Raw genomic sequence first — 6,569 nt, 5'->3', positions numbered from 1 at the left:
TTATAAGTAACTTGACCTTTTTCCTTTGCAGCTCTTAATATTCTTTCTTTATTCTGTATGTTTTGTGTTTTGATTATTATATGGCGAGGAGATGTTTTCTTTTGGTCCATTCTATTCTGTGTTCTGTATGCTTCTTGAACCTTCAAAGGAATATCTTTCTTTAGGTTGGGAAAGTTTTCTTCTATAATTTTATTAAATATATTTTCTGGGTCGTTGATCTGTACTTCTTCTCCTTCTTCTATCCCAATTATTCTTAGGTTTGGTCTTTTTATTGTGTCCTAGATTTTCTGAATGTTTTGTGATGAGAATTTGTTGATTTTGCTGTTTTCTTTGATCAGTGTGTTTATTTTCTCTATGGTATCTTCAGTGTCTGACATTCTTTCTTCTATCTTTTGTAATCGGTTGGTAGTACTTGTCTCTGTAGTTCCTGTTCATTTACCCAGATTTTCCATCTCCATCCTTCCCTCGGTTTGTGTTTTCTTCATTACTTCCATTTCATTCTTCATGCCTTGAACCGTTTCCCTTACCTGTTTGATTGCTTTTTCTTGTTTCTCTTGGTTTTCTTGGGTATCTTTGAGCAGTTTATTCATTTCCTCTACCTTTTTGTTTGTAGTCTCTAATTGTTTATGGCTGTTTTTCACCTTCTGTTTAAGGTCTTCTATTATTTTCATATAATTCACTTTTGAGAATTATATTTCTCAAAATTAGAAAATTGAGAATTTCTAATTCTTCTAGAGTAGGATGTACACTTCTTCTTATTTCGGGATACCTGGATTCTGGTGATGTCATGTTGCCTTTCAGGTTGTTTGAGGAATTCTTGCATTGGCTCCTTCCCATCTCTTCCTTCAAATGGAGCCAGGAGAGGCCTGGTGTCTTGGTCCAGTCTTTGCTGTGACTGACTCTCTGGGTATATCTCTTCAGTGTAGAAGCAGGAACCATCCCATCCAGATGGAACTTCTCAGCACCTAAACATGGACGCCTGGTAGTTCAATGACCCGCAGACAAAAGGGAGAACTTGGGGGGCAGGACGGGGACGAGTAGAACACAGGACACCTTGCCGCAAAAGCTGAAGGTGCACGTTCTCCCTTTCGGGGTCCCTGAGGCCCGCCCGGTAGGCAGTCACTCACCGCTCTGGGTGGTCAGCCCCAGTGTAGGAGCAGAAAACTGTTCCAAAGCAAAGGACCCAGCAAAAAACGCAGGCTTTGGGGGGGGGTCGTGTGCAATAAAGACAACCCTGCAGAAGGAGCTGGGGGAGGTGGGTCTGTGCTCTCTTTCGGGACAATCTACCCCTGGATAGCACACACTCACCCGTCCAGATATAACTCCACATCACCTAAACAGGGCCGCCTGGTAGCCCAATGATCCGGGAACAAAAGGAAAAATGGGGCAGGCAGGGCGAGATCCAGGAGAGCACAGGCACCCCTGGAGCACAAGCTGAAGGTCCTGGCTCCCTTACAGGGGACCTTGAGGCCTGCCCGGTAGGCAGGCACTCACCGCTCTGTGTCTTTAGTTTCTTTAGTACAGTTGTGAGTTTTCTTTTTAGTATCTAATGATGCTTTCTGTGAAAGAAGCATGTTTCTTTAAGTCTTGCTTGCACTGTTAGCACATTAGGGTTAAGTTTTGGGTTTAGAGTTAAGGTTAGGGATTAGTGTTAGGGTTACATATAGGGGTTAGGGTGAGTATTCAGGTTTTGGGGTTTGGGTAATAGTTAGAGTTAGGGTTAAGTATTATGGTTTGGTCATAAAATTACCTGAAAAATACACATGCATTTTGCTCTGAAGAGAAGCAAGTTTCTTTAGACATTTCAGAGCCCTGCCATTCATATCTTGAGTGTTCCCTGAAAACTTCATGTTGGATTCTGGGTTAATAAGTACTTTTTGTGATTAAGATATTTTCCAAGTTTAGTAGAAACTTGTAGTTTCTCTAGAAAATCCATGGCACTTTCTATAATAAAGCACATTTTATTTACCTATTGCATGCACTGTTAGCACGTAAACATTATGGTTAGGGTTAGGCTTTAAGGTTAGGGTTAGGGTTTGGTTAGGGTTAGTGCAAGGGTTAGGCCTAGTCCTGAGGTTGGGGTTATGGTTAAGGTTTTGGTTAGGGGTTAGGGTTACAGTTAGGTTAGGGTTAGGGCTTTGGTTAATGTTAGGGTTAGGGTTAGTTTTCATGACAATGTACTTAGATTTTTTTAGTAGAATCACGTGTTCTCTTTGCTTGATTTATTCTGTGAAAGAAGCACATTTCTTTAACTCTTGCATGCACTGTTAGCAAATTAGGTTTAAGGTTTGTGTTTAGCATAAAGTTAGGGATTTGGATTCAATATACATGTAAGGGTTAGGTTTAATATTAGGGTTAGGTTCAGGATTAGGTGTTTGGTAATTGGTATAGTTATTGTTATGTATTGTTGTTAGGGTTAGGGTGGTGTTAAGGTTAAGTTTAGGGTTTGGATAAGGATTAGGGTTAAATTTTGGATTAAGGTTAGGGTTAGTATCCATTTAAATGTATAAAGCTTCTTTAGTAGAATTCTGAGTAACATTTAGAGAACTGTCCAGTGCTCCAATGTGGTTCTCTGCCTGTTTCCATCTTTAGGTGGATGAACGTTCTATGGAGATATTTAAGATAATCATCAGTTTGTCTACAGAGCAAGCTCACTTCAGGCACCCTCTCCTCTATTGCTTAGGGTCTTAGCTGGGGACATCCTTGTGGATTTCTTGGCATTTTTCTAGAGCCAGGTTTCTTGCTATCACCAAAATAGCTCCCTCAATCAAGATATGCTTTTTTTGCTCTTGTATCTTTCCCTCCTCCATCTCGACTAAACCATCCCCTCAAGATCTTCTCAACCCTCCCCCTTTCTTCTTTCATCTATTTCCCACCCCCATGCTTCCAATTTTGTCAGGCGATCTTGTCTGTTTCCAATTCTCAGGTGGGTCTATATATGCTTTCCTTTGGTTTCACCCTGTTACTTAGCTTCTCTAAGATCATGGATTATAGGCTCTTTATTATCATTATTGTAAAAGAATTATAAATATTATAAAATAATAGTAATAAAAAGAATAATATGGAATTTATTCTGAAGAACATAGATGGCAACATTTCTACAGTTTGTTTAGAAGCACATATTTAAATCTTACTTTTTAATAAGAAAATGAGACAATTCCAGCAGTGATATTTCATCTTGCCCTGAAGCCTCACTGGAGACGTTAGGCTCACTGTCACTACTGCCTTACCAGCCAACCAAAGCTCAGTGTAAGTCAACTATGGTCATTCTATGCCCTCAGATTTCCTTTTCAAGATGTGTTCATCTGGTGTCTTCAGGGGGACATGAACTTTTCATTCTCTCAGAGTGTTTTAGTCATCTTACAGTTATTTTCATTTGGTGCTGACTTTAGATCAAGCACAGTCTCTAGTCAGCATAACAGGAGCCACTTGGATATGTACCATGTTTAGTAGCTGGGCTGCTTCCTGAAGGCTTCTATGGATCTCTATGGGTGAATTATTGTTAAGCTTGAAATTATACCTTCCTGGTTTTAATAACTGGAACTGATTAGTGGTCTGGGATTCCTGAGTCATGGTTTCTCTGTTAGCTGCTGGATTGTTTGTACATCAGGTGATTCCCATACTCCATGCAGTCAGGAACTAGCAATGCAATATACACCTTTAAAAGATTACTATGTACTGGTTCTCTGACAGAAATTGCACTGTAGTTCTTATAAAATGATGTTCAAGAAGTTAACATGTAGTGAGTGAGGCAGGTACTGGTATTCATGCCCAAAATAATGGGTTCTTGCATGGAACCACATCTTAGATCTACCTTTTAGGAAGAATCATGGTACACCTGCATAGGGTAGTTGTGAATGTTAAAAAAAAGTGATGTATGTAACCACTTAGATCTACCATGCAGGGAGATTCATGGAACCTATGTTTAGGGTAATTGTGACGAGTGATGTATGTAATGTGCCAAACTGCTGGAATATAGCTCAGTGGTTGAAGGGGCATGGTCAATCGGTAATTAGAATTAACCAGACTAGCTTAATATAAAAGATTCAGCTTTAATAAATGGAAGAAAGGAAACTTACAAAACCAGGGTTCCAGCGATCCAGGAGCTCAGGGAACAAAAGGGAAGAGGCAAGTGCACCTGCATGTTTTGTTTTTCTATGGCCCCAGGGGGACAGACCCTAAACAGAATGTGATTGGCTGAAGTTCCCCATCATCTCCCCCTTTGTCTAAGCAAGACTGAACCAAACCCAATACAACTATATACAATAGGAACAGATACCAAATATAAAGTTACAAACAACAAACAATATTAACCAAGAAATATACAACAAAAGTTTTACTAAGCATTCTATGTCAAGGAGTCTAAATAATGTAACTACAACTATCTAATCTTCAACTCCATCAAAGATCTGAGAAGGATATAATATTACCTAAGCAAACAAGAAATAAGCAACTTTCAAACTCTAGAAATGACAGAGACATCTCGCTGCCTGTACAGTCACCCAAAGTTCTTTTGTACCGTTGGGGCATTCATCTTCAGCCTACAGGCCCATAGTTTCCAGCAGACATTTCCTTCCTGGTAAGCCACCACCTTGTGGTGCTACACAGATTATTAGAAATGGGTTAATCAAGATGTGAGAATTAGCCAATAAGAGGATAGAGCTAATGAGCCAAGCAGTGTTTAAAAGAATACAATTTGTGTGTTGTTATTTTGGGGCATGAGCTAGCCAGGTGGCAGAGAGCTGGGCGGCAGGAATGCAGCCCGTTGTTGATTCTACAAGTGGTAGAATGCTTCCTGACATGTGAAGCCATGATTCCAAGCCCCATTGCCTAGTGAACATCCAATAAGTGGATGTAGCCATTTTGTCATTACTTAATCAAGCTTATATTTGGAAACAAAGTCTTCATACATATTGGATATTGTTTCATTTAGATTTTGTTTAAGATGTAATATGTTTCTCAAAACTCATTCTGTTCAGCAATCTACATATCAGAAGGTGGTATCAGCCACTTGTAACGTGTATCTGAAATGCAGACCATGAAGGGTGACAGTGTAGAGCCAGAATCCCTGCACCCTTCAGCAAAGGGTGGCCTGTAGGAAAGCTGACAGTGTCGGGCCATCTGTGTCCTACAGCAAACAGGTCGTGGGCACTAGGGATTTCTATGCTCTGCCTCATACTTGTGGCTTTCTTTTTCAAGGATGTGTGTCAATAAGTAAATAACAACCCTGCTTTTACTTGACTTGAGCAAAATAAAAGGGGGAGGGTTCCTGCATTGCTCTCTGGATATATCTTGGTACCCATTGGTGTTAGTGCCTCTGAGATCCTAGGTCACCGAGCCTGGGAATTCCTTAGGATGAACCCTCCCTCCCTCCTTACTGATAAATGGGAAAGGCAGAAGAAAGTCCAAATTGAGAAGTCTTCATCTTTTGAGGAAGAACTGTGCTTTAGTTCTTTGTACAATAATGACAGTGGATGAGGCTGGGTTTGGGCCATAAGCAGAGTCCTTGTAGGCAAACCTAGGTTTTAAAATTCTCAGTGTTTTTGAGGTATTGTCTCTTAGAGCCCAGACTTTCCTCAAACTTGCTAAATAGTTAAGGATGATCATGAACTCTTGACTTTCCTGCTTGTAGCTCCCGAGTGCTGGGATTATAGGCCTGGCTTGTGAGTAGAGTTTTTATAATACCTAACTCTTATTCATCAAACCAAAACAAAGTTTGCATTCTGTTCACTTTTGCAGAATCATTCTGATTTTATTATCTACTTCTTTGGAGGAGAACATATTATGAACTTACTTTGAAAGCATCCCATGAAAATGTGAGCGTGGACTCTGATTAGCCCTGCTCTCACTCTATGTGATTGAAAAATTCTCAGACTTCATTTAAGCCTCTGCCCCCCACTTTAAAAAAAGACTTTCAAAGGTGTTTTAAATTTTTCTTATTAAGTGGGAAGGAAACATGAATTAAATATCACATTCCTAGTGTGGAGGGTGAGGCTAAGTTACAGATGAGGACATGAGAATTTGCCCCAAGTCTCCGGGCCCCAAAACAGGTATGGGGCCTATTTCCTGAGAGTCAGAGAAAACAGACTTATAAAATGTGGATATGTTGTGCTCATGGGACTTACATATAGCTGTGTGTCTGGAAATGATTTAAACTTTTTCAAGTACTGTCTAACACTCTTTTTCTCTCTTTCCAGATGCCAGTGTTGAGGTAAACAATTGGTGTGGGAGGTCCTTCTGTCTATGTGTTGCTTTCATTAGTTAATGAATAAAGAAACTGTCTTGGCCTGTTGATAGGGCAGAATTTAGGTAGGCAGAAAAGACACAACTAAATGCTAGGAAAAGGCAGAGTCAGAGGGACACCATAAATCTGCTGCCAGAGATAGACGTGCTTTGACGGTAAGCCACTGCCACGTGACAATACACAGATTAATAAAAATGGGTTAAACTAAGATGTAAGACTTAGACAATAAAAAGCTAGAGCTAATGGGACAAGCAGTGACTTAATGAATCCAGTTTCTGTGTGGTTCTTTTGGGGCTAATGTAGCCGGGCAGCCGGGATGAACAAG

Source organism: Microtus ochrogaster, unplaced genomic scaffold (assembly GCF_000317375.1).
Source record: "Microtus ochrogaster isolate Prairie Vole_2 unplaced genomic scaffold, MicOch1.0 UNK248, whole genome shotgun sequence".
Lineage (NCBI taxonomy): Eukaryota > Metazoa > Chordata > Mammalia > Rodentia > Cricetidae > Microtus > Microtus ochrogaster.
Note: the sequence above shows the minus strand (reverse complement) of the source record.